This window comes from Accipiter gentilis, chromosome 34 (assembly GCF_929443795.1).
Source record: "Accipiter gentilis chromosome 34, bAccGen1.1, whole genome shotgun sequence".
NCBI lineage: Eukaryota > Metazoa > Chordata > Aves > Accipitriformes > Accipitridae > Astur > Astur gentilis.
Window position 1 is genome coordinate 12,247,392 of NC_064913.1, and position 25,968 is coordinate 12,273,359.

A 25,968-nucleotide genomic window follows, 5' to 3' on the forward strand; every position below is an offset into this window, starting at 1 on the left:
TGATGGTCTCCAAGAGTGTTTACAGAACACCTACTGCTGGAAGCCACACTGCTGAGAAAGGAAAGGCTGCCACTGTGTCGCTTTTACCAGTCATGAGATTGATAAAACTGAACTTACTCTAGGCACATAGTCTGCTTATACACCATTTGCTAGGTTAAATGAAAAGATATGTTGTGTTCCTTGTCTATCAAAAAATCGTGCATGCATTCAGAATGGACAGCTGGCATTTTGAAAAGCGGTTCTGGGTTTTTCAGAAAAAAAAAAAAAATATATACACTTCAACTGGCATGAGAGACCTCAATTTCAACCATCGACAAAGGACAGCACTTGTGAGAGTGCTTTGTTCCTGAGGGCAACAAGGACTTGGAGTTCCCTGTGCACTTCTCAATCAAGTTCAGCCCCATTTTCTCGGCTGTTGTCAGATTTAAAAAAAGAAATAGAAAAAAAGGCAGGGGGAGAGATTTTCATATTTGAAACGTGGCTTTACTTATCTTTTGCCTTTGAAAATAAATTTCACCTTTGATTCGGTTTTGGCAGTCAAATTTTGCAAAATGGCTTGCATGCAATTTGAACAACTGTTTAACACTATACCTTGACATACTGAGTTAAAACGATCCCAGGTGTAACACTCCTGGAATAAACAGAGTTACACTGAGAGTCAGCCTATGAAGTGAAAACTGTGTACATGAAAGTAGATATTACTAATGCTGTGCTTAAAACTTTCAGCCAAAGTAAAAAACTTAATGACGTGGGGGTGGTGAAGATGAAGCTAGATAAAAGCATAGCTTTCCACAGCACCTTGTTGGATTTATTCTTCTTATGTACAACCACTATAGAGTTTCCCTTTCCCTTAGCAGTAGCCAATCAAAAAAGTGCAAAAATGGAAGATGACTAAAGCATCCTTAACAACAGGCAACATACCATTTGCTCAGTGTCTGCATTAGCTAATTAAAATAGAAGCTGAAAGAATCAGAAGCAGATCCATTACGTGGTTTGCTTTTATGTAAGTTGGATTTATTTGTGTTCAAGCTTACAGATAAACAGTTCATTATGCAAGAAACTGCCTGTATGTACAGTCTGTTCATGTGATATTTTGTTTCTTGAAAGCTTCTCAAGATAAAAAAAAAAAAAAAAAAAAATGCCCTTCCTGTAGCTACATTTTATCATCAAAGACAATGGGAGCGCAGAATTATGGTTTACTCGCCCACACACTGAAGAAAATTGTATGTCATTCCCGCATCTTGATTGGCTGATGATTGCAAGGGATGGATATATTTTCTTTCTCCTTTCTTTTGTTTCTTTCTTTTAGGAAACTTGAATGCCCTCTTTCCTTAGTTTTCCCACTTGTCCATCTACAACTTCTAATGGGAATTTTTACCAAAGGTGCTTAGTCACACTCCCAGACAGTGGGAATGAGGTTTTGCTATTATTTATGTTGTCACACAGATTTAAAAATATAACATATTTTTCTACTTTTACATTTTGAGGCAGTGAGAAAAAAGGGCATTGGACAAACACACAGCATTAAAGTAATAAAATATCAAGTGAATTTCCCCTATATTTCAAGCTAATTACTTTTTCAACTTTGGTCACAAACAGCTAAGAAATATTTAAAGTGATGCAAATTAGAAGAGGGTTAATATACAAACTATAGCTTCATCTGCCACTCTTCAAGCAGAGAATCACTCTTCCCCCTCAACCACCGCTTTCAAGTTCTATAGCTTAGTGTAACCATTTTAATTGTCTTTTTTCTGCAAGGCATGAAGATAAACCATGCATGAATCAATACATGAATGAATCAGCCTCTGGTCTAGCTTACTGATGTACTCATCATTTATATCCTTGCATAATTTACAGAAATTGAAACTGGAGCTGGGCTTTGCATTCAGCTGAATGTGGCTTGTTTGCAGAGTCCAATAGGCTTTCATGTTCCAGAAAAACTAATTCTGCAGGGATTGCTCAAGCAGGCTGAAAACATCGAAGGCTTTGTGCTAAAATAGAGGTAGTTAAGTCCCTAGTTGTCCCAGCACTTTAAGCCAAAGCTTGGCAAGATCACCAACCTCTTGGCTTTGCCACCTGTGGTCTCATTTAATTCAAAGGGAGTTTTGGCCGCCTAGGCAAAATGTGTTTGAGCCCCAAATTCAGTAAGCTGAAATATCAGCCACTGACTATCAGAAAAGAGTCAGATTCATCTCAGTGAACTGTAATTGCTTAAAAATTAGGCATGTATTCTCACTTGTCCATGTTCCTGCAATGCACTGAGATATGTCCCCCACCCAGCTGTTCCCCAGCCCCTGGGGCTGTCCCAGATAGGCAGGATTCAACCTCTGGGACCATCACTTCCCAACTGGCTGACTCCTGGATCTTAGCCTCGGTTGTCCTTTGCCACTAATCTTAAAGAGAGCGAGATTTGAGGCCAGAAAAAGCCAGTCACAGTAACTATTCCCAATATTTTCGGAAAACTCCCTTTATTATCAGAACGTTCCCTTCTGCTTTCTGTATCATCCCTTGTCGTATATCCCAGGGATGAGGACTAATGGGAACACAATGCCTGCCAGGTTCCCTCAGAGATCTTCTCCCCGGGGAATGGTGTTCTTGCTCCGTTCTCTCCCCGTCCTCACAAACACACCCTGCAGCTCCCACAGGCACCAGTGGAAACAGGGGGCGATTACAGACTATCTGCCCCCACAGTCTCTCTCTTATTTTGGGTTTCATTGGCCTTTGCTAAGGCAACTCTGTTTCTGTCATCTCTCTTGGTTGCATTCTCAGGGGGATATGTCTTTTATATTCTGAATTTTAAAAGATTCCAGGGAAGAATTTGTGTGTCTCAAAAGTCCAGTATCTGTTTGAAGTGCTCAGATTTAGCAGTTACAATTACTATGCAGTAGAAGCCTATATGTGGCGAAAGATTTTTTGGATTGGAAGGATATTTTCACTTCGGTTGTAACTGTCAAAGGGGATTTCACAGCTATCCATATTACATCTCACCCCTGCAGCTGACATCAGAGCAACCTCTGCTGCTTGAGTAAAAGGAGACTCAGGGAGACACATTATTCAATTTTGTACAGAGAAGGAACAAAAACTGTATTGTCAGGACCAGCCTAGAGCTCCACGTTGAGTAACATCTGTATTTAAAGAGAAACATGGGGTCGTGGTCTTAATGAGTTATTGTTATTTCCTAAAGGCGCAGATGAAGTGTTTGGTTCTGTGAAAGTCAGAAATCTCAAAACAGCCATGTCCCATTAACACGGCACATCAAACACCACAGGCCGATTTTTAGTTCAGCTGAAGGCTGAGGATTTACACCACTGACAACAGCCACGCATCTGGTCACATACAGTCAGGAAATGAATAACTCTGCTTGAACCGAGGAGAGCGAGGGTGCAATAAAAACATATCCTGCGAAGGGATCTGCGAGGGGAAATGGGAGGAGAGCTCAGCTCACATGAGAAGAACAAAGCCTTCCTCCCGTCGGACCCCACTCTTCTGCAAAACACAGCACAGGAAAGGGCCTGGACCTCAAAACGTTGCCGGGGAGATATTTCCAGGCCAGTAACTCAGCCTGCACGATGGTCTGTACCCGGGGTGCCGAGACGGCACCGAGAGGTCCTCCTGCCTCCGAGCAGAGCCCAGCGCTGGGCTGCAGGATGCTGATGAGTACGTTTGGCTCGTCAGTCACCCAACTGCCTACGGTCACTAAGAGTTCAAGACTGCTTGGTCTATGTCCGCTTGTGAAGTAAGAAACTACGCGTTTTATTTGGCTAGGCCAGGTACAGTTTGGGTATTCATTTCTGTAATCAGATGGATTTTGGCAGCAGTTAAACAAACACGCCCAGATGGGCTGGGAGAGAGCACAAGAGCGTGCGCTCTCTTGGGACTTCTGATATTCCCAAAGTGAAACAAACACAGAAAAAAAAAGCTGTAGTCCTTTTTAACACATCGTAATGCAGTGAGAAGGAGCATAAATTTTGTTTTGTTTTGCTTTGTCTTGTCTCGGTACATTGCCTGCAATGACTTCAGTCTTGCCCACCTCAGGCGGATAAAAACCCTACTGAGCTGCCTGTGTGTTTCCAGAAGGGAAGTAGGACCAGTCAGTCCTTAAGAGGATTAAATAGAAAATGTACCTACCCTTGCTTAAAAATTAAACAGCTTTGCATGGTGACACTTTGGTGACTTGGGCTGTTTCAGTGATATGGTACATCTAGTGATACCACGAGCGTGCCCCTCCTGTTTGCAGGGAGATGTTTGCATTGTACGGACATATGCTTTGTTGATATCTTTGGCCACCTGCTGTCTTGCTTTATCTGATTAATATTTTATTGATTTTTTATGTAATCGGCATATCCGCTCCCATAGGAGTTAAAATCAGAAGTATTTTTTTGGGGGGGGGTGTCTGCACCGAGTTGTGACACCTGGCCTAGATGCTGTACGTGAACATCTTTTATTCATAGATTTTGTGACCTAGGACTAGAATTCTTTTAAAGTAATTAGCCATGACAGACGAGTACTAAATCAGATGACAAACAAACGCAATAAAACATAAAATGGATTATTTCTTCTCTCACATTGCTGATAAATGGCAAGAAACTACAGTGTGTTTGGCGGAGTGCTCCGCTTCCTCTTCTCTATGTGTGTGTGAAACGAAAGGTACATTTTGTATTAATGTAGGTACAGTACATCTAAAAATAAATACATTGTGATCTCACCTTCACCCAGGAGTAATGAGACCAAAGCTGAACTTGCATCTTCAGAGGAATGTAGACAGATCGCTGAAGGCACGCCGACAGAAGAGGTGCTTGGGCCACTTGGGCTAATGGTGCTATTTGTAGAGCCAATTCAAAGTGCTCTGAAGTCAATAACCACCTAATTGGCCTTGACAGGCTTCAGATCTTTGGTTCCTGTGACAAAAGTAAGAATCTGCTCAAATTCATCTGAGAATTTCAGTTTGCACTTAAATTTCAGGAAAGCAAATGGTGTAGTCTGTACTTTCTTGAAGGCTATTGCAATTTCTTTTTGTCGACAGATGAGGTGGGATTGTTCCTCAGATGCAGGTGGCATGTATACTTGCATACTTTTTCTGAGAAATCAGATGTCAGAGCAGAATTAGGTGCTTGAAGATCCCTGAGAGTAAAAGACAAAGGGAGGTAAGACACACTGCAGCAAAAGCAGACTGTGCATATTGAAAAAAAGGGTTTTATTGTAACTGTACAAGAAGAAATCCTTCAAATATCTTTCAAGAGGCTCAGCCTTCCAACTGAATTAATGGCTCACTCTTCCAGCTTTCTTAGGACCCTGGATAACTATGTTGAATGCACACTTGCTTTTTATATTTGGATTTAGCCTCTGTTGTGTGGGTCATCCTACTTGCTGATCCTACCTGCCTTCCCAAGGGAAGCGCATCTCCGGGTTGGCTGACAGCGCAGGAGGGAAACTGCCAACCACCACCAGGACGGGACGTTTCCCAGCTTGGAGCTCTGCCTGCAAGAGATGGGAAGAGCCTGTCCGACTCATGAAAGACACCTTTCCCTTGCCCCACAACATTCCCTGTCTTCCCTGGGAGTGAGCTGGGACCACCCAGCCACCCCTTGGGCAACACTCCTGGGCCAACCTGAGCTCCCACATCCCAAACGGCAGCGGGAGCCCCGCGAGGTGCCCATGGCCACAGGTCGGGAATTCGGGAAGGAGCAACCTCCCAACCCACCTCCCCGCTGTGGGCAACGGTGCCTACAGCCCTCCCCGCTCTGCGTGCAAAGCGCGGCAGACGGCGGTTATCTGATCCAGCCCCGCTGACCTTGCACCGATGCAGATATGGAGCAGCCACATGGCCAGGGCACTGGAAAAGAGGCTTAAAATCTGCTCCCAACTGTTTCCCAGAGGGTGTTTGCTTCCTCCCAGCTGACAGGCATGACTGACTGTCCAAACACTCCTTGCCCCTTTGAGGACAAAGTCAAACAAGCAAACCTTCAGCGGCCATTTAAATTTGCGTGACTTTGCTCTCAGACACATTAAGAGCGATTATATGGCGGGTAACTGCCGCTTAGCTGGGAGCTGGTGACAAAGAGCTGGGAGTTCAAAGACTAGCCGGAGTTACCTATTCAGTTATGGTAATAACCGGGGTACAAATGTGTCCTGGTTTCAGCTGGGATAGAGTTAACTGTCTTCCTAGCAGCTGGTACAGTGCTGTGTTTTGGGTTCAGTATGAGAAGAATGTTGATAACACTGATATTTTCAGTTGTTGCTAAGTAGTGTTTAGTCTAAAGTCAAGGATATTTCAGCTTCTCATGCCCAGCCAGCGAGAAGGCTGGAGGGGCACAAGAATTTGGCACAGGACACAGCCAGGGCAGCTGACCCAAACTGGCCAACAGGGTATTCCATACCATGGGATGTCATGCCCAGTATATAAACTGGGGCGAGTGGGGGTGGGGGATCGCCGCTCGGGGACTAGCTGGGTGTCGATCAGCGAATGGTGAGCAATTGCACTGTGCCTCATTTGTACATTCCAATCCTTTCATTATTGCTGTTGTCATTTTATCAGTGTTATCATTATCATTATTAGTTTCTTCTTTTCTGTTCTATTAAACCGTTCTTATCTCAACCCACGAGTTTTTACTTCTTTTCCTGATTTTCTCCCCCATCCCACTGGGGGGGAGGGGGGAAGTGAGCGAGCGGCTGCGTGGTGCTTAGTTGCTGGCTGGGGTTAAACCATGACAAAATGATAACAGACTGTGAAACAGAATTGCCACTAGACTTAACAACAGATGGATAATTGCTCCCAAATCCCTTCAATACTGAAAAGTACACCTCAATGATTTTAGCCCTATGAAAAGAAACCAGGCTTGGGCTCTTCCAGGCAGGGAACCTCAGGTATGGATTCAGGCAGAAGAGCGGCAGAAAAGACGGACCTCCCCGAGCAACGGCTCTCCAGGGTAGCAGCATCACCCATCTCATTCCCAGCCTCCCCCAGCAGGTCCTCCGTCTGCGGGAATGCTGACCCCCGGCTGGAGAATCACAAGGAAAGGAGGGGTGGGCTAACCACGAAAAAGGGGTCACAAAACCTCAAAATGGGAAAGAAACCAAAGAACAGAGAAGATGAGCGGGATGTGGAAGGGAAAGTTATCCAGAAGAAGTAAGAATGGTGCTTGTAGAAGGGTGGACATCCTCCCCAGAGCCAGGACCGAAGGACGGGCTGCGCGGCACCGTGATGGGCGACCGACTGTACGGCGTGAGGTGTTGGCGCCTGGAGGAGACATAAAGCCAAGGCCTTGTTTACTGTGTCTGCTCGTCAAAGCTCTTATCGTTTTTAATTCGGAAGAGCAGGAGGTTACACCTAGTTTCCTGCCCAGATTTGAACCGGGTCATTTATTTTTCCCCTTCAGTGTAAACAGTGTTTTGCTTTGTGGTGGCATTCAGTGCTGCTGGGCGGCCTTAAATGCTGCTCCTCCCTGACAGAAGTCATGGTTGAGGAAAATAATTTCAGAAAACCCAACTATTTTTCCAGTAATATTCTGGTTGAAAATGCTTATCCACCCTTATAGATCTACCACCTATGTCTCAGCCTCAATTCTGCAGCAAGACTTCCTGTAATCTCTTTGGTGAAGCTTTGCTACACACAAATCAAATCAAGAGAAGCTTTTATTGACGTGAAATACAACTGAGAGAGCATTTCCCAGGCTATATGTCCTAATCAAATGGATTTTCCTTTCAAATTTCCAGCATGATTTAGATTTTTCACGTGTTACTCTGCTGCAAAAATTGTTGTCATGCAAGACCAAACTGCATTATGCTTTCAGAACTGTCACCGTGTTGAAAGGAATATGGAGTACCAACGTCAGAGATAATTCAGCTTCAGATCCTTCTCCTTTGTGGGAGGAATTGGGTTTTGGCCAGCAGGACCTATAGAGCAATCGTCCATCTCTCTGCGATAAAATGCAGGACAGCACATGTATGTATTTGGGGGAGTTTGAATAACCAGTTCCTCTTTATAGCAGCTGTTAGTAGTCTGGTGTTCCTGGACAAATACCTGTTATTCCATATTTATTAACCATCAATTTATAGGGAAGATCTTTAGCTGGTGTATGTCTGCACTGCTCTGTTGAGGTTGCTCCCTTGTATTACACAAGCTGCCGCCCGACCTTAACATACTGCACATTTCCTAACACTTCCATATTTATAAATAAGGTATTTTAGACAGAGAAGAACACTCTTTAACACTTTGCTTGGAAGGCAGAACACTGTCTTCTTTTGACATGAGTGCATGAGAGGGTCAGGGCAGATAGTGACCAATGGAAAATATGGTGTTTTATTGTCTCACATCCACGCATAACCGATCCAAGGATTTTAGACTTCAAAACTTAAAAGTACTACTCAGCACTGACAAAAGCACCAGGTGTTACCTGACAAAAAAGGGTTAGTTCGGAGCTGCAGAAACAAGACATATCAAATGCCCTTAGGTTTCCTCCCTTGAAATTAAACACCTCTCGTAGAATACTGAGGTTGACAGATTAACAAAATATCTAATTGAAGTAGGTGCTTTCGAACCAGAAGACCATCGTTCTCTGTCTGAGGTCACGGACAGCCGTATCATCCAGCACTCCCAACACAGGAATGAGCCACACAGTCACCTTATATGAGTCAGTCACGGGTGACTTTGCTTGTGACTTTAGATAATTTTCACAAACACGCCACTTAGGACCTGTGGGGCCAATTATTGGTACCCCTTAGCTGAGTACAGATTGCCGAGCAGGACTTGATGGGCCTGATCGACCAGTCTCTGCGCTGATGAAACACCACCGGCGCTGCTGGCTGTGCACGGAGGTAAATGGAGGGGCTGCCGGGGGGACTCTGTTTGGAGTCAGAAAGTCCTTCAGTGGGAATCCGAAGCAACAAGCGAGGGCTGACTGCTCTCCAAGCAAAAGAAAAGGAAGAAAAATTAATGCAGCTGCAATTGTTTTGGTTTTTAAAGACATGTCATTAAATGCAAATTTAGCGATTCTTTTTTTTTCTCCCAGAGTACTCAGCTTTTGAATAAACCACAGTGCTCCCTCTCCTCCCAGTGCTGTCAGACAACTTGTCACAGACCGTGGTCAGCCGCGTCCACTTCCAACCCCTATGCGTGCTACTTTACCTGACATTTTTGGGTGCCCTGTTAGCTCCAACAGGTTGCATGAGGGAAGGAGCGTAACAGTATTTCTGGGCTTCGCACCCGTGTTTCAGCCACGCCAGCGTGTGCTGAAATGTTCTGTCCCTTCTTTGAAAGAAACCTCATCATAAATTCAATCAGTCTGAAAAAAATGAACCATGGCATAGTGTTTTATAACCAGCTACAAAGTCCCTTTGGTTGCAAACGAAACACTGAGCTTCTTTGCAGCAGAATGTGAGCGGTATGAGCAAACGCAGTCACCTCCGCGGCTTCTGTTCCCAGTTGCTCCACGGCTTCTGTTCCCAGTTGCTCTCCGGCTTTGGCGAGGGCAGGGCTACAAATTCCTTTACGTTCCCATGTGCTGGGTGATAACGGCGCTAACGACGGCGGTGTTGACAAGGCAGGGCCATTTATCAGTCTCTTGCCTGACCTCATCTGGAGCTCAGCTAGAGATGACGCACTGGGGGTCACCGGCCACTGTCCCCTGCCCTCGGGGTCTGCCAGCTCGGGACCCCTGCAGACCCTCCGATGCTCTCCAGAGAGGCAGAGCTCCTTCCATTTGCCAGGCCCATCAGTTTGGGTTGAACCTGGGTCACTCGAGCATGACGCATAGCGCTAAAAACGCCAAAGCTTTGCCTCTGGCATCACTGCAGCCCGCTTCGATCCCACCTCGTCTTCACTTTCCCGGGTGGAAAGCCCACCCTCCTGGGGTAGCCGAAAGAAATTGAGGGTCCTGTGCGGCTGCTGCTGCTGTTTCCATGATCTTACCTCTTGCAGCACGAAAGGGCAGGCACCGAATGTGGCCCTCGGGGATGAGCGTAGTGTAAATCAGATTAAAAGGGAAAGTGCAGATGGAGCTACTGGTACCATCAAGGTGTGTGGTGTTACCTGATTCTTCTCATCATCAAACCCAATTTCTCAGCTGTTTATGGTTTTGTCAGACTCTGGGGGAGGGCAGGAGGAAGTTTTCCATGCCAGGTGTCTCCCCACGGCTGAATCTTTTATTTAATTATTTGACAGAGTTTCAGCAAAGTGGTTTAGCCATTTCCAAGAATGAAACTGGGGGCAGGGGAAAGAGAGAGAAATGTTGTCAAGGCAACAGTAATCCCATTATTTTCTAACTTCTGAGTGCCTGAGTAGGCAACCTTTATCTTCTTTTCATGCCATTTTTGTACATAATAATAATGTTGGAGACAATTATTCTCATCAGTTTTAAGAAAAGAGCTTGCCAGGGTAGTAAAGGGACAGTAAGACATGCTTTTGCAAACAAAACAAACTGGCACCTTCATATTGTTGGCTGCTGGATCTCCCACTGCTATTTTGAAAACAGTCTTTCAGGGCCTAACTACTCTGTTAGCAACATCTCTTTAAATTGCCCTCCATCCAGACAAGATCAAGAAACCTATTTCCCCGGCTTGAAGTGCAATTGACAGCCTCCACGCGTTCTGGTATTGAAATTGTTGAGCATATGTCAGTGTTCAGTAATCATTTCCCTCCAGATTTTATGGCTCATTGTCATTTTTCACACAACAAAATGTTTTAATGAGAAGGAAGTTTCTGCTTTATGTTTTGGGGAATGTCCCTGGGGAGAGGATTTTAATTTCTGCATGATGGGGGAGACTTTTAAATCATAGTGCATCAGTTACCATTTGTCAGATAAGATGCGTTCTTACTATAAACTGAGCCTACAACACATTTGTAAAATGCACTAAATGAAAGGAAAAAAAAAGAAAAGGAAAAAACCCAATAATTGGCCTTTCAGGAGTCCTACTGGATTTGCATGCTTTCCTTTCCCTCCTCTAGAGCAAATTAAGTCGGTCAAAAAAATTCAGGGATGTTTGGGGTTTTTTTTTTCCATTGGTAAAACACAGATCTTTCAATACTGGCAGTACATACAGGAATGCAGATCAGAGATTGTTTTAGGAAAAAAAAGCAGTGTGGAATGTAACAGTCACACTTGAATAGATCATTTGTGCTTCATTTCAGAAAACATTTTATTTCCAATTTTTTTTTTTTTTTTACATTTGTCTATCAGTTTTCTTTGAGTCATTTCTGGTATTTTAATACCATTGCTCCACATTTTTATATTTTCATACTGCAAAATACGGAGGCAAGAATTCCTAGCAAATAGGCCACTGGGCTACAGTAAATGAAATCTAAATTCTGTTCAGGGTTTTGCCACTGCACTTCTGGCCTGTATGACAAGCCATTTTATTTCTGTTTCTCTGTTCCCCAGCCCATGAAATGGGAATGGTATATGATCTCACTGATTAAGTACATTGATATCTATGATAAAAGGCTCTGTGGAAAAGCTGGGTTTCATTATTTGTATGTTATATACAAAACATATACTATAAAGAAAGTGTTTACCTATGCATAAGCAATCCAATGGGCATGAGATCAGACATGTTATAGGAGATGTCAATGTTACTCATTTTGTTCTTATTCAGCGTGAAAGGTCTCCAAAAGTAGGACTTCTTCCACAGAACAGAAGTCTTCCTTGGCTTCTGCTCGTGTTTTGCACCACCCGGCAGGGCCTGTGTCTTTGATTTGCCCTGGATATTACCCTGCTGTGCCACCTCCCACATCATCAGAGCCTGTCACCGTTCCGCTATAGGAAGCTGAACTAACATTTCTTTTTCAAGTATGTTCTGACAACCCATGCAGCTTTGTACCTAGCTAATACGTGCGTAGGTACTGAATCCAATCCAGCACTGTACACCAATTAAGTGAATGCACTTTGAGAACACATGTGGCATTTAAAAAAATCCCAGCACATCCTATTTCAGCAAAACATCAAGCAAAACATTAGCAGCGCTACGAAGAATTTCTCAGAATATCAGACATGATTTTACCACTGCAACAACAGCAACAAAAATAAACCCGTGGCAGGAACAGGAAAACACACTTGTTAAATAACAGCCAAATCAGCCAGTGTGAAAATCTGATGAGAAGTTATTGGCTGCAAAGGAGTATGTGTGCATACACCACATCACCGCCACAGAGATACAGGATGTTATTAGTACAGGGCGAACCTTCACTCAGTTGTCATTAAACCACAGGCTGTGCTCGCTCTTGGGTTAACTAATTCTGAGATCCATTTCATGGAATCAGCTGTTCTGCTGTATGACTTACACCAACTGTTCTCCACCTGACAGGGTGAACTCAGCCACTTCTTCTCATGTGGCAGCACTGAAGAAACAAAGCCCCACGTGCCTTCTCCTCTTCCCCAGCCCCCTCAAAAACAAACTATTGCGGTAGCACATAAGGAACTCGGACCCCACACCTGCGAATTCTTAAACGTGTGCTGAATTCTGCTCCTGAACTTCCCAGTTTGACCTAGTGCAGGGTTTCATCCTGCCTGTAATCAAATAAATGGCAGGATTCCCACTGGAAGGGAGCGAAGTTCTCGTGCCTTTGCAGGAATAAGAATATGGTTCTATGCCCACGGAAGGACACGTGATATTTCTCACTAACCATGCGTTGATCAAACCCTCCGTTCCAAATAACAACAGTAATTAAGTACATCACCTTCCCAAGAGGCAGGTACAGTGGTGCAGGCAAGGGTCAACAGAGTTCATGTGGTTCTAACATGGTCAATATAGAGTTTGCTCATTGCTGGGCTTAGAAAACAGACACGGATACTGTTTACCTGTCATTTTAATTACTAGCATAGCACTGGCATGGTGGAGAAATCCACAGCTGTGAAACAGCAGCTGGCAGCTGTATTTCCTGCAGTACTCCTATCAAAGAGGTAAAACACCTGACATTTTTCTAGCTCTTCCAGAAAGGTAAAGGTGCTTTGCAGAGAATAACAACAGTCTTGTTATGGCCACATATATTTACAGTGACATCTCTGTAATTACTGAGAATCTGAGGGTCAGAGAGAAGAAAACCTGAAGTTTTTCAAAAGTAGACAGTAGCCAAACCTAGAAATGGGCCATTGATGTCCTCACTCACAGCCTTCCTTCGAACATTAGGACACAGTTCAAACAAAAAACAACAGCAAGCGTAGCAGCACCGAGCTGAGGGCTTGAGGGGCTTGAGGAGACGGGCTTCCCACGTATGCTCTGCAGTTTTTGGTCTGAAAGGCATTTGCAACAGGCTGAAATGCCCCGGTGTTGCTCCCTTCTCACCTAAGCAATGTCTCTGACCTTTCCATATCGATTCTTGGGCAACATGGCTAGCATGAGAGCTTTAACCAGGCAAGACAAATAAAAGCCACCATACATGACTGCAGTCACGTTATCTGTCTTGGATGCTTTTGCTCAGGGATTGCCACAGCTTCATTTGCTTCATTCGTAGTGAATGAATGGCACTTTTGCAGATTTAACCTTTGCTTCATGTTACTTCTCATTTCTCTGAGTCACAAGGAGTTTATTCTCTGTTCTTGAGCTCACCTGCGAAAAGCACCATTTCCTTCCTCTGCCACAAAACATGCACACCCAGCGTAGAGACAGAAGAAACACTGTTATCCTTTCTCCTTGGCTGATTTGAAGAGATCAAATAGCTAAAAGCAACCGTGTCTCTGCCTTGTTTACATTCCTGCTGAGCAGGTACAAGCAGGGCACAGACCCAGATGTGTCTACCAGGGCACTGCTGCGCACGCACAAAAACTCCTCTAGAAACTGAAGCTCTGCCAAAGGGGAACTCAAGGGTCTTTTCACAGTATCTGAGCTGGGAATTAACATTTGCAATTGTGTGCAGCTTTTAATTTCCTTGGGGCAACATTTCTCATGCCATAAAGGCATAATTCTGTGGTTTGTTTTGCTGCTAGTTATTCAGCATACCTCTCGTAAAAAGAGTAATAGAATACTATCAGCTGACTTGCTCTTGCTGTTTTACAGATTGTATTTTGCCAGCAGTCCCTTGTCTGGTCTGAGGATGCTTTCAAAAATGGTGCAGTCGACAAGGACTGTTTTCCACATTTTTTAACCATTAACTTCTCCTTTCGTGTTAATTTTCTAAATGTCTGACTTGGCCCAAATTTTCACATGGAATTCCCAAATCTGAGTACCTCCTCTTTGGCATATCTGATAAGAGAACAAAATTTTTCTGAGAATGACTGTAAGGACTTTTGGAAAGTCGGGCCTCTTCTTAAACATTGCTCACTTTGGATTTAGCCAGAACTGTGATATCTCAAATAATCAGGCATTTTTTAAAATATGAGCAAAATTTGTACCCTTTCTAAGTAGGCTTTTCAATGCTGAATGCTTAGTGACATCTTCCCACCAGCAGGCCGGTGGGGTGGCACACGCAGTAAGTTTCAGAAGAGCACTGTTCTTGTCCCGCCTTGTTTGTGGAGATAGGACAAATCTCCCTACATACAAATTTTCACAGCCTCATTTGTGGAGTGATTTGAAATGCTGCAAAGAAAAGCGTTCCTCAAAATTGACATGTCGTTAAAAATAGTTTGTTAGCTATGAATCCTCACTCCTTCCGTCCACCAAAAATATTTACTTCAGCAAGCAAGATGTTGCTTTATATCTTGAGGACGGTATATTTGCCCCGACACAAGCCTTCCCTGGCCCTTTCCATAGATACAGCTCAGAAAAATCATCATGGTCCAAAACCTTTAAGTTTTATAGGTAGACACAACGACTTGAGTAACATGGGCCTCATCTTCTTTCCAGCAAGGCCAGTGCTTGACCTGCCCATGGTGTAGTTGAGCAGGATTTTGCCCAGCATCCACCCAGACAGCACCAGCATCCAAAGGTGGAGAAACGAGCAGGGCTTTCTGAGCCAGGGAGAGGGCTTCCACTTGAAGCCGCTGTACATACGGCTCCTCATCCCTTCCCTGGCCACGTACGCTTGATTGCTCCACTCGTGCAGGGTGCATTTTGCTGCAGATGCTAACAGGAGGATGCGCTCGGGATGGCATCGCTGAGGTCCAGCGATGTCCCTGTCGCCAGCTGCCGGGGACGGGCCATCATCTCCAAATAACGAGCAGCATGTGCAAAGAATATGGACTTTGCTACTGGGGAAGGGAGGAAAGCAAACAAAGTGAGAGGGAGACAGGGTATCTTGGGAAACTGCAAACATATTATCTAACAGGCTCCCAGGGTCGTAACACCACCAGTTTGGCCCACTAACCCAGACGTTTCTTCCAGTTGCTCCTCATGTCCGAATGCCTGCCTTCTTCCACTGCACTTTTCTACTTTTCCATTGCAATTAATAAAGCCCCAAATGCCTTTAAGTAGTTCTTGTGCACCGCTGCTTAGTGCTGATCCATTAATTCTCTTGGAAAAGTTTGCAACATTTGAATCTAATTGGTCTTGGCAAGGAGGGACAGACGCACTATTGCTAAACTGTCAGCAGCTCGCGGTGCCGTGACTGGTTCCAGCTTCTAGGGTTTAACTGGGAAGAAGTGGGGGAGGGAAACCTCCTGGAGCTGTAACAGTTTGCAGTGAAACAAGCAGTGCTCGCACCAAACCTGATCTGCTGCTCCAAGCTGCGCCCCGACTTTTGCTGTTTAACTGCTCGAAATTTTACCCAGCCATTACTGCGAACATTTTTTTCAAATAATAATTTGAGTAACCATAGTTTCTTCATCATGACTTACTCTGTTAGACGTTCACATCTAAGTTGAGCTACTGCAGCAACCTCCACTGAAGTGGAGAGCTACACGCAAGTGGGGAAGCGATGCCTGGATGAGCTGTAGTAACTTCCTAAGGTTATGCATAAAAATCTGTGGCTTGATGCACGAAATGAGCTCGGATCTTGCAAGTCGTGGTCCGGTGCTTGCACCCACACAGAAGGTGGTGGCGAGTCGTTCTGCAGAACGACAACGCTAAAGAGGAAAGGACACTTCTCGGAAATGTCAAAACTTAAGCTGAAAAAGGCAAACAAAACCTCAGCGCTGTGAAATCCTTCCGCAGATGACGCGGAACGACCACCTGCGCCCGGCCAAGATGAGATTCACCCTTGCGAGCAGGGCTACCTCCAAGCCGGAGCACCCCGGTGAGCTCTGGCTGTGAACAAAGTCTCGCGGTAACTGCGGGCAGCGACAAAACATCCTCGGCAACTTCAGCCGCGCTGGAGCCAGCCGTGTCTGCTCCCTTTGCAAAGCAAGGGAGGAAGCCAGGTGGATGTCTGTCAGAAGCCGGCACGGCCACCCCTTGCCCTCCTGGCAGCGGTGAGAGCAGCAAACTGGCTCCCCACACGTCTCCGTCCCACGTCCATCCTGCCTCTAGCTCTGCTTTCTGGCAGGAAGCAATTTTTTTTTATTATTTATTTTATTTTTTTTGAGCTGGCTCTGCAAAGCCCCACTGAAATCCCAAAGAAAGGCACGAGTCTGAGATTTATGTTAGCTTTGGCTAAGGGATAAATCTCACCTGCAGCGTCCAGATGGCCGCTTTCTGCAGTCATTGGATCTACTGCAGTTTGGGATAACATGTCCAAAGACATACCCGAAGGTAGGAGTTGGCCAAACAGCAAACAAGAGTTCAGTTCATACACCAGCAGAGACCGTATCACATTCCTAACTGCCTCTGGGTCACACAAACATCCCTGTGAAAAGCATCCTGCACCTGGAAAGCAAAGGGCTGCAGCAGCTGCCCCGCTTCAACCCAGCCATCTTTTCTCTGAGGCCGCTGTGTTGCCTTGCTCCAAGAATCACAGATTTATCTCCTCGGCGTGCCAGCTCTTGGCAGACCCACCTAGTAAATACACAACACATAGCATGACACTTTGACAGCTGCTCTGCCACGGACATACCTTAGGGTCCTGTTACTACTCTCCCTCTCAGCTGTGGCAAAAGTTGCCTCGGGAAGCCAGAAGAACAGGACCAGTAACGTTAGTGGGCACTGGGGTCTGCCTAGGGCCTCCAGGAGTGCTCCACACCCCCCCACTGCTGATAGCGTAACTACCTTTACTAATTTGTCAACGTCTAATATATTACACAAAAAGGAGAATGATCTAATGGCTCGGTTAGCAGCAACCAAAACAAGGAAAAGTAAAAAAACCCAAAAAACAAACCCCAACCGAACAGGAAGAACACTGTAGTGGTTTCTAACTTAATTTCAATTTGCAGGTCACCTGCTATTTTCCACTAGCGGTGTGAACACTATGAGAAATTTCATATATGAAGGTCCAGCCTTTATGAATATGGTCTTTACTTTTGAGACACCTTTGGCTCAGAACAGTGAACTGTTCTCTTTTGACCTTAATTTCTCAAATATTTCTTTACTGTGTAGACATAGACCATAGGCTACGACTTCTGCATCGGTGAACCATGGAGTGTGTAAGGATATTTGCAATTGGGAGTAATGGCATGCAGATTCACAGCTCTGGGTTTCTCCTGAGAAAGAGTTGAATAGTACTTGGCACCAGGCTGGAAATAGGAAGCTGCAAAATCTAGGGTCTTTGGCAAAAGTCTGAAAAAACATAGCAAATGTTAAGAATCCGGGTCGGCTGCACCGGTAGCTCACTGTGTTGCCTTCAGCTGGTCGCTCTCAGCAAACCCACAAGCATCTCACCTGAAATGAGCTTAAGCAGTCCCCACACACGTATGAACACACACACAGTATCCAGTAAGAGAACCATCAAATTTACCTAGCAAACAGCAACTGGCAGGAGATATCTAGCTGCTGCTTGAAAGATTAATGGCAAACCACCTATATCCTTCATGCCTAGCTTCACACAGCGTTGTTTATTATTTATTATTTGCGGGGCAGCTGGGAGAAAAGTCTAGGATGATCGACCTCTATTTAGTAAGTGGTACAGTGTGCAGGAGGGGAAAAAAAAGGGAAAGGCCATGTGCATCTCCTGTATGAAAAAAACCTATAAGCAAACAGTTCACACTCTGGTAGCTCTCATGCTGCCTATAGGATTCACACAACAGGATAGTGTGAATTTATTTGTCCAGAAACAATGAGTTATTGTCTCTTCGATTCTGACAAGCGTGAAGTGCAAGGATAAAGGTCTGGAAAAGTTACCATGAGATGGATTTGAGCAATGAAGATTTTAACAAGTACCCATGCGCTAGGCTACTTCACTCTTCAGGTTGCACTCTTCGTCTGATGCGAAGGATACGCAACAACCTTTCACCAAGCTGCTTTGAGATTCGGGGAGATGAGGCTGGATGGTTTTTACAAGAGATGGCAAATGAAAGTTAAGAACTTGCAGACAGAGTGTTATTAACCTACCAAAATTGGGACAGATACATGAAATGTGAAAAGAGAACACGAAGGGAAATACTCTGTAAGGACTTGTCTACTCACACAGGTTACGCTTTCATCTGGATTTTATGGAGACATACAGTATTGTGACATCTCTCTCCTTACATTTGGATGGTTTATGTATCACTCCTTATCGTTTCAAAACAATGGTGAGAAAATGGAGGGAAATCTGTTCTTAGTAAAAATTTCTCGGTGTTTCCAGGAGCGTTCGCCTTTCCTGGAGGGAAAAGTTCCAGCTACTATTTCAGTAACCCATCCTGTCATGCTGTCAGCTTGTTCAGTCTCTCCTTTAAAAAAGGGTCATACAACTAGCACTAAAATCCTCTTCAGCACAGAGAGCAGCCGTACAGCATAAAACTGTAACAAGTGCCTACTGACCCAGACCACTGGTCCGCGTTGCACAGTATTCTTTTTCAACACTGAAAAAACCCCAGATGCTATTTGGGAGGTGCATGAGAGTGAAGACACATTCTTCTCTCCTTTCCCCTTGTTGGGGGTGCTGGAGGACAATTCCTTGCCTATTGCCTTTAACATTCACAAATGTGTCTTATGCCTTTCTGAATCTGCTGATAACATCTGCAGCGAGTTCCAGCAGTTTGCTGCCCAATGGAAAAAAGAAATCCTTCCTTTTACTAACTTGAAGCTGGTCCTTTACTAATTTCACCAAGTAGCACAGGCCCACAGTTCCACACTCAGAATATCCGCCACCTTCATTTTATCACATACCTCAACCTTCTGTTTTCCAAATTAAACAGTCCCAGATTTTTTATTCTCTTCTCTTAAGGCAGCTGCTCCATCCTCTTGATGACTGTAGCTGCCCTTTTCGGTACGTTCTCCACCTTCACTAAATCATTCCTGAGATGCAGAGACCAGGATGGCACATGGTACTCAAGATGGGGACACATCAGGTTTAGAATAGCAGAAAATCATACCTCCTGTCCTGTTCTCAATATCCTTCCTGATGATGCCCAACATTTTGAGGGCTTATTTGGCCATGCTGCACACTGAGTTGATTTTGGCAACAGCAACTCTAAGATCTCTTTCCTGAGTTGTAATGGCCAATTTCAAGTTCAGCATCATGTAAGCATGATTTAGATTATTAGATTACTAATGCAAATACAGAACTCAAGCGTATTTTGATACTATACCTAAAATTAAAATGCAAACCAGCCCTTTTTATAGTCCTTGGAACATGGATATATTTCATCCTTTGACAACTTTTATAGCCTAAAATCTGATAACTGTTTTCAAGAAAAAAAATGTACAAAGTGTCTTAGAAAACTAATTTCGTAAGCATTTGCTTGGGCGTTTGAAGTACAGCAGGTTACTATCAAAAGAGTTCTGCTCACTTTTCAGGGCCAAAATTTAAAGCAGACATCCTTCTAAGCTTGGCAAGTTCATAGTCTTATTTTTATATTGATATCTATACGACGATTATAAATTCATTACAGATTTAGCATTATTAATTCATTGAGAACTGATTGCATTAGGCATTGCACTTCCGATAACTCATCAGAACTGTCACCACACACAACATGTAAAGCAGTTAAATTCAATCAAATTAAATATTGGATGTTATAGCTCAGTTTAACAGATAAATTTTAAGGATAAGGCCAAAGGTCATAGGATAAAATTTCCCTTCGTGCTGAAGGTTGCTGTCAAGCTATATATTATGGGTCCCACTTTTAAACTATGGCACTGGAGGGAATTCCACCTATTGTAAACTGGAGCTGTTTATTGCTTTTGCAGATGTTTTTTACCAGTTCACTGGACTCTTACGTGTGTATGGAAATGACCTGCCTCAAATGATTGCTTTTGCTCTGAGTGAACTTGGCTATTTTGCTAAATCTGCTCCTTGTTTTCTACCAGGATGTTTTGGAAGTGGACTAGACAGCAGCCCCGCCGATTGCTACAAAACCAGCATTTACCAGACAGAGGAACTGATGCTTATGGATTTGTGCCAAAAACAATTGACCTGGTTATCCTGACTGGGTAAATATCAGAATATTGGTTGTAAAGAGCCTGAGAGAAGTGAATTCATGTCTTGGTTCTAAAATTCTGTTCATTGATACTTTTGCCAAGGGAAATGAAAAATAAATACGCAGAATAGCCACTGTAAAAAACCGCTAGACGCTTGTTCTACATGGTGTAAACTGCTGGAATATTCTTGGTCCTTGCCTCTTTATATGACTTCAGTCTGCCGAAATCTGTAGGACCTAAAGTCACCTGTTTGAAATTGCTGCACGGGCTGGAGAGAAGATTACCTAGTTTAAAGCAGCGCTGCTGGGTTTGATAGCCCCGAAAGGAAACACCTAATCATTTTAATTTCATATTTCCTTAGTCTTGAATAATTTCCTACCTCCCTCTGCAGTTAACAACAACTTGCCTCCTACCTCCCCTAGTGAAAGCCCGAGCAAGGCCAAGATACGTAAACAAAGGATTGCGGGGAAATCCTCCTGCCTCTGCATCTTCTGCGCTGGGACCTTGGACCCTTGTCATTGCAATACTCAACGTTCTCTGTCTGGCAGAGATGTCTGGCTGCTTCTGGTCCTAGAGGATGGTCTCTTCTCGCAGGAGGACAGCAGGGAGAAAAGAAACACTCTGGGAGATGGTGTCTCCCGGTTTGGTTGATAAATCTGCCTGGGCTGGCAGGTCTGTGCCTCTACCTGGCGCTCAGACAAGGCCACCCATTACCTCCCTCCTGTGCCACCAGTACATGTTTCGTCTTATGTCACGTACAGATGAAGAGGGACTCTATCAGAATATCCTGGGATGTCCTCATCTGCAAATCCATTTGAAAACTCCTGGCGTTCAGGACAACGCGGACCGTTCCCACGGCAGAATATTGCCAGCTGAAGGAATATTCTTCACCTCAGGGACAACTTGTCTCTATCAGGAGACCCTGCTGCAGAAAAGGTTGGATCTGAGGGCGGAGAGGAGATCATTCTGATTCCCTATCCCTCTTAACACGGATGGGAGGATTTCAGCAGGGGTCTCCAGCTGTGTTATCTAACACATCAGAGTCTGGGGGCACCTTTATGGATGTGAGGAAAGGGCAGCTCTTTTTTAAGTTAGGATGTGATGCTGCTGGGAATCAAGAAGGTCATTTTCTATAACTGGAAACAAATTTCAAAAGCAGGCTGATGCTTGTTTGATGTTTTCGGACATGCCAGCTTAAAGCTAATCAGGCAAAGTAATTTTTTCTAGTCCTCTGAGTTTTGAGCTAATGTTTTTTGCTGGCTAAAGGACTTGACATTAGCCCTACCGTAAACAGCCATGAAATCTGAGCTGTCTTCTGTCTTTTTGTGATTCGTACGGAGACCTGTAGCATTTTAAGCCCAACAATCAGTATAAAAAAATGACTTGATCAAGATAAAAATGAGGTTTTATTTTTCAAAAATGAACTAGCTATCAAAGAGCTAAGTAAAGTTGAAGAGTTAAAGCAAATTAGTCCTAAAAGCAGGGCAAAGAACAAAACGTCATTGCCATTATGTCTCGTGCAAGTGGAGGAGAAAATGTGAATCCTTCCCGATTTCTGTATCACCTGACAAGGGGCAGCCAGCCTCAGAGCTGGGCTGGATTGCAGCACTCCTCGCTGCTGCTTTCGTAACAGCAGCACCCGCACCGATTCTGCTGTGAGCAAATCTGAGCACACCAGTGCTCTGACATGACGCCAAGTACAATTCCTTCCCACTTGCTACCTGGGACAAATAGTTACCCCAGTGTTAGAGGGAGAACTTTCATGAGTGGAGGGAAAAAGATTTGGTTCAATGTTCGTATACTTCAAATGAACTTTCTTCCCACATATATATAGGTATAGAAACATAAACTTCCTCCCTTTTTCCCAGGAAATTAGCATCTGTGTTCATTGCTTTCCACGTTCTCGGTTTTCAGGAAGAGCTGTAATCCAGCTGCAGTCATAGCCCTCAACTTTTAATTTCCAGAGCGATACAGACTTTCAGGCCCTCGCAGCATTCCTCCTAACACATCATCACTGTCCGTGAGAGCAGAATCAAACCTACCGTGTCAGCCTGGCATCGCTCTCTGTAACGGCAGGCTTGGCAAGAGCAGAGGAGGAAGGAAGAGAAAGCCAGGAGCTCTGCTGTGGTTGTTGCTGTATGAATAAAAACCCCTGAAATTTTCACCTCTCCGAGACTTTGATGGAAAAATTATTTGCTTCTTCTTAGCTCAGGGATGTCTTTGGCTGGAATTGAAGATTCAGAAAATAATAGAAAATCAAATCAGGTTTTAAGAAAACAGTTAAAAGTCTTAAATGCCATCTATATTTTAAACATCAGGAAGGTGCATCTGCTATTCCCCTCCCCGTCCAGCCCCACGTTAACATCTCAGAGTAATTTCTATGGATTGCATCATGCCAGGATATCTGGTTGTTACTGCTCCAGTTGATGTTTTACCGGCAGGCTGCTGACGGTCAGCTTCTGTTTCTACCCTGCACAACAATGAAAGCAGACAGTTTGTGGGAATACACCATGGCGAAGGACACCGATAGGAAAACAGCTGTTTAAACATTAAGATAAGTATCTGAATAGTTCCTGACTGGGAGCTAATTTTTAACAACCTTTGTGGATGTGGGAAGACATGAGCAAAACATTGGAGCCATCCATTTGTAATTCCAGTCTGCAGGCAGAAAGGTTGGCAGCGTAACATCTTTATTTTCTGATAGGAAAAAGTCTTTCAGTTAAAGAACAACAGGTCTAAAAAGTGCTGAGCCACTCCTCCTGAGTAAGAGCCAAGTCCTCCTCCTTCTCAGGAAATTTTGGAAGGGGCTGCAAAAGTGCTGGTGCGGGGCAGGGGCAAACATTGCTCCTCGGGGGCAGGTAAGGAGCATTTCCAGAAAAGGAATAGCAAATGCTCATTCTGCAGCCAGAAGGAGAGAAACAGGCGGATGGTTTAAGCAGACTCCCCTTTCCCAGCAACAGCATTTGCAGGAAATTTGTGAACTTCTTACACGAAGGCATGCGGCAGCGAATCTGTGTCGTTAAACAGTAACTACCTTCTTTTGGGCAAACCATCCCTCCCGTCCTTCTCTTCCCTTCTACCACCACCACCACCAGCCTCACCACATGATTTTAAAGCAAACAGGAGTCCCTCAGCAACCACAACTGTCACCGGGGAGAGAAAGAGCATTCATCCTCGCAGACCACGACCGCCTCGCTGCCAGCAACGCTGTGTACCCCCACGGGTGGGGAGACACTCAGCGCACAGGCACGGGTCCTGGGGCCGGCAGAGCCAAGTCACAGGCAGTGACGACACCTCTTTTTTTTTTCTAAGCAGTCTGATCATAAATACGAGCAGTAATAGGGAACACGTGAGATGATCTCTCAAAGAAAATAGTCTTTGGATGGATTTCAACTCAGGTGGCGAGTTGGTAACAGAAGCTGTTTTCCACTGGAATTATTATTTTTTTTATTAATATTTGAGGGAATACATGTGATACTGCTTGCCTAGGTCTTTTTTTTTACCAAAGAGAAAAGAGCATTTTTCCCATCTGGTAGTTTTGAGTTGTGACAAAAAGCCTTAGTGGGGACGGTGGGCATATGAGAGCACACAGCAGCCCTCCGGCCAGGGTCTGGTGTGCCAGACCGTCCATGGCATCACCTGAAGCAGTTTTGGGATCTGAAGCAAGCTCACTGACAGCTGCCATTGCCTCCACGGGGGTGAGGAGCGGGTAACAGGCCGGCATCACCAAGGGTGTCCTGCTGCCTGGGTGGCTGAAGAAGAAAGATAACTGAAGAAGCACCAGCTTCTCCCACAGGTGACCCATGTCCCACCCTGCCCTGCTCCCACCTGGAGAAACCCGGAGCTGCTACCTCCCCAAAACCAGCCGTTTGTGCCAGACACAGCTCTGCCTTGCTCCCTCCCTCCCTGTCAACGCTCCTTCTGACCCTCAGTAGTCCCAGCTCCAGCTCAGACGTTATCCTGCAACCTTCTTTTGTAGGAGGTGGTTTCCTGCTGCAGGAAGCAACAGTTCTCCTTCGACTTCACCAGAGTAAATCACCTCTTGTCCTTCACCTGTGTTTTCAATAAAACAGATGAGTTACAATCCGTGGGTATTTTGCTTAACGGAATGATAGATAAAAATGCTCCCTTTCCATCAGGCTGTTTTATCTCCCATGCCATGTGAATGGCAGAAAGAAGAAAGCCCAGAAACTCATCAAAAGAAGATCAGAGTTTGTCTCTTCTTGTCACCTTCTGCAGTGTTCTGCAGTGAGATGGCAGCTGCCGCGCCACTGCCACAGCGAGCAAGTCCTCTCGGTATGGGGAAATGCAATAAATAAGGGACTGAAACGAATTACTCTATCCGAAGTGTACCATCCCCCTTTTTTTGTTTGTTTTAATTTCATATAGTCTCACATCTCACAAGTTTAAGCTTGGGCTTTGCATTCAGATAATCCCTCAGGACCTTTACATGAAATTTGGCGTTAAATGATCAAATTTATACACTTTCTCCACATCTCATTCCATTAATCGCTCCACGGCCCCAGTTTTATCCAAATATCTTGCAAGCTTTTCTGTAAATACAGATTTTTTTATTTCTAGTGAACTTGCCTGGTTTGCAGTTTGAGGAGGGGTGCTGCTCATGCCACGAGCTGGGATGTCCTCACCGCTGTGCCCAGGGCAACTTTGCAGCCCCGGGAATGGCACCCAAAGGCAGGTCCCAAGAGCCTGCTGGCTGACAGCAAGAGAGGGCAATTTTTAGAAGTTCAACAGAATAGCCCAGTCTGAAGCATTAGATTGCCCCTGCAAAACTGAAAGCAAGCAGCAGCTGTAAGAACTAGAAAAAGATGTACTACCATGTTGTGTCCACATTAGCCTTATTACATGCAAAAATAAAAATCTTATTAAGACCAATCAAGTGCCCAAAAATGACCAAGTCAAACTATATCATACAGCAGAGGTCTTCTTAGCCTGAAGTTTCCCAAAATCTTTTGGAGATCCCCAAACGAGGAAAGCCCTTTTAAGGGCACTATAGTTCTCTGCTCAACCATGGCGTCCCCTGCCAGAAACGCTGACGTGAGCAGGTAGGTAATGCCCTCAGTACCCGTTGGATACAGCCATTTCATCCTGGTAGAAAGTTGTTCTCAACTGTTTCCCATCTCAGTCTCTGCCAGGAGTATCCAACCACATTTTGGATGTGTCAGTGTAAGGGAACGTGGCATCTGGGGTACGGGGAGAGGATGGGGAAAGTATTGCACGGCACTGCAATACTGTGGCTATTCAGTTGAAACACGTGCCAACTTTGGTGGTTTCATTGAACTGTTTACAAAAAAAAAAAAGGAAGATGAAGAGATAAAAATATGAATGTTATTGATGCCTGTAGCATGGGCATTGTGTAAGAAAGGGATTTTTACGAAGACACTGTAAAATACTGTGTTCTGAAGAGTACCAAGCAACGGTAATCTGTCTCTAACATCATACAAGAGTGCTCTACGGGCAACAAAGACACTGAGCAGACAAGAGCAAGGGGACTCCTCCACAACCATGCATATAAACAGCTGTTAGTAAAAGTGTGGGAGTATATTTCCTTGGGAAAACAAATTAAAAAGAGCGCCCAAACTGAAAGCATCGCTCCATACCATGAAAAAGTTTTTCATTCTCACAAGCATGGAAGCAAGGGGGCTGGGAGTG

At 44.6% G+C, this 25,968-nt stretch overlaps 1 long non-coding RNA gene across 1 annotated transcript; it reads right to left on the reverse strand.

Moving 5' to 3' along the window:
• Window positions 1-1,076: 1,076 nt before the first annotated feature.
• On the reverse strand, window positions 1,077-24,348 carry LOC126034461 (uncharacterized). Its single transcript, XR_007504634.1, has 3 exons — window positions 22,341-24,348; window positions 5,378-5,478; window positions 1,077-5,121 (listed from the first exon to the last, which is right to left on the reverse strand). It is a non-coding gene; the product is annotated as an uncharacterized LOC126034461 (long non-coding RNA).
• Between the last annotated feature and the right edge of the window lie 1,620 nt (window positions 24,349-25,968).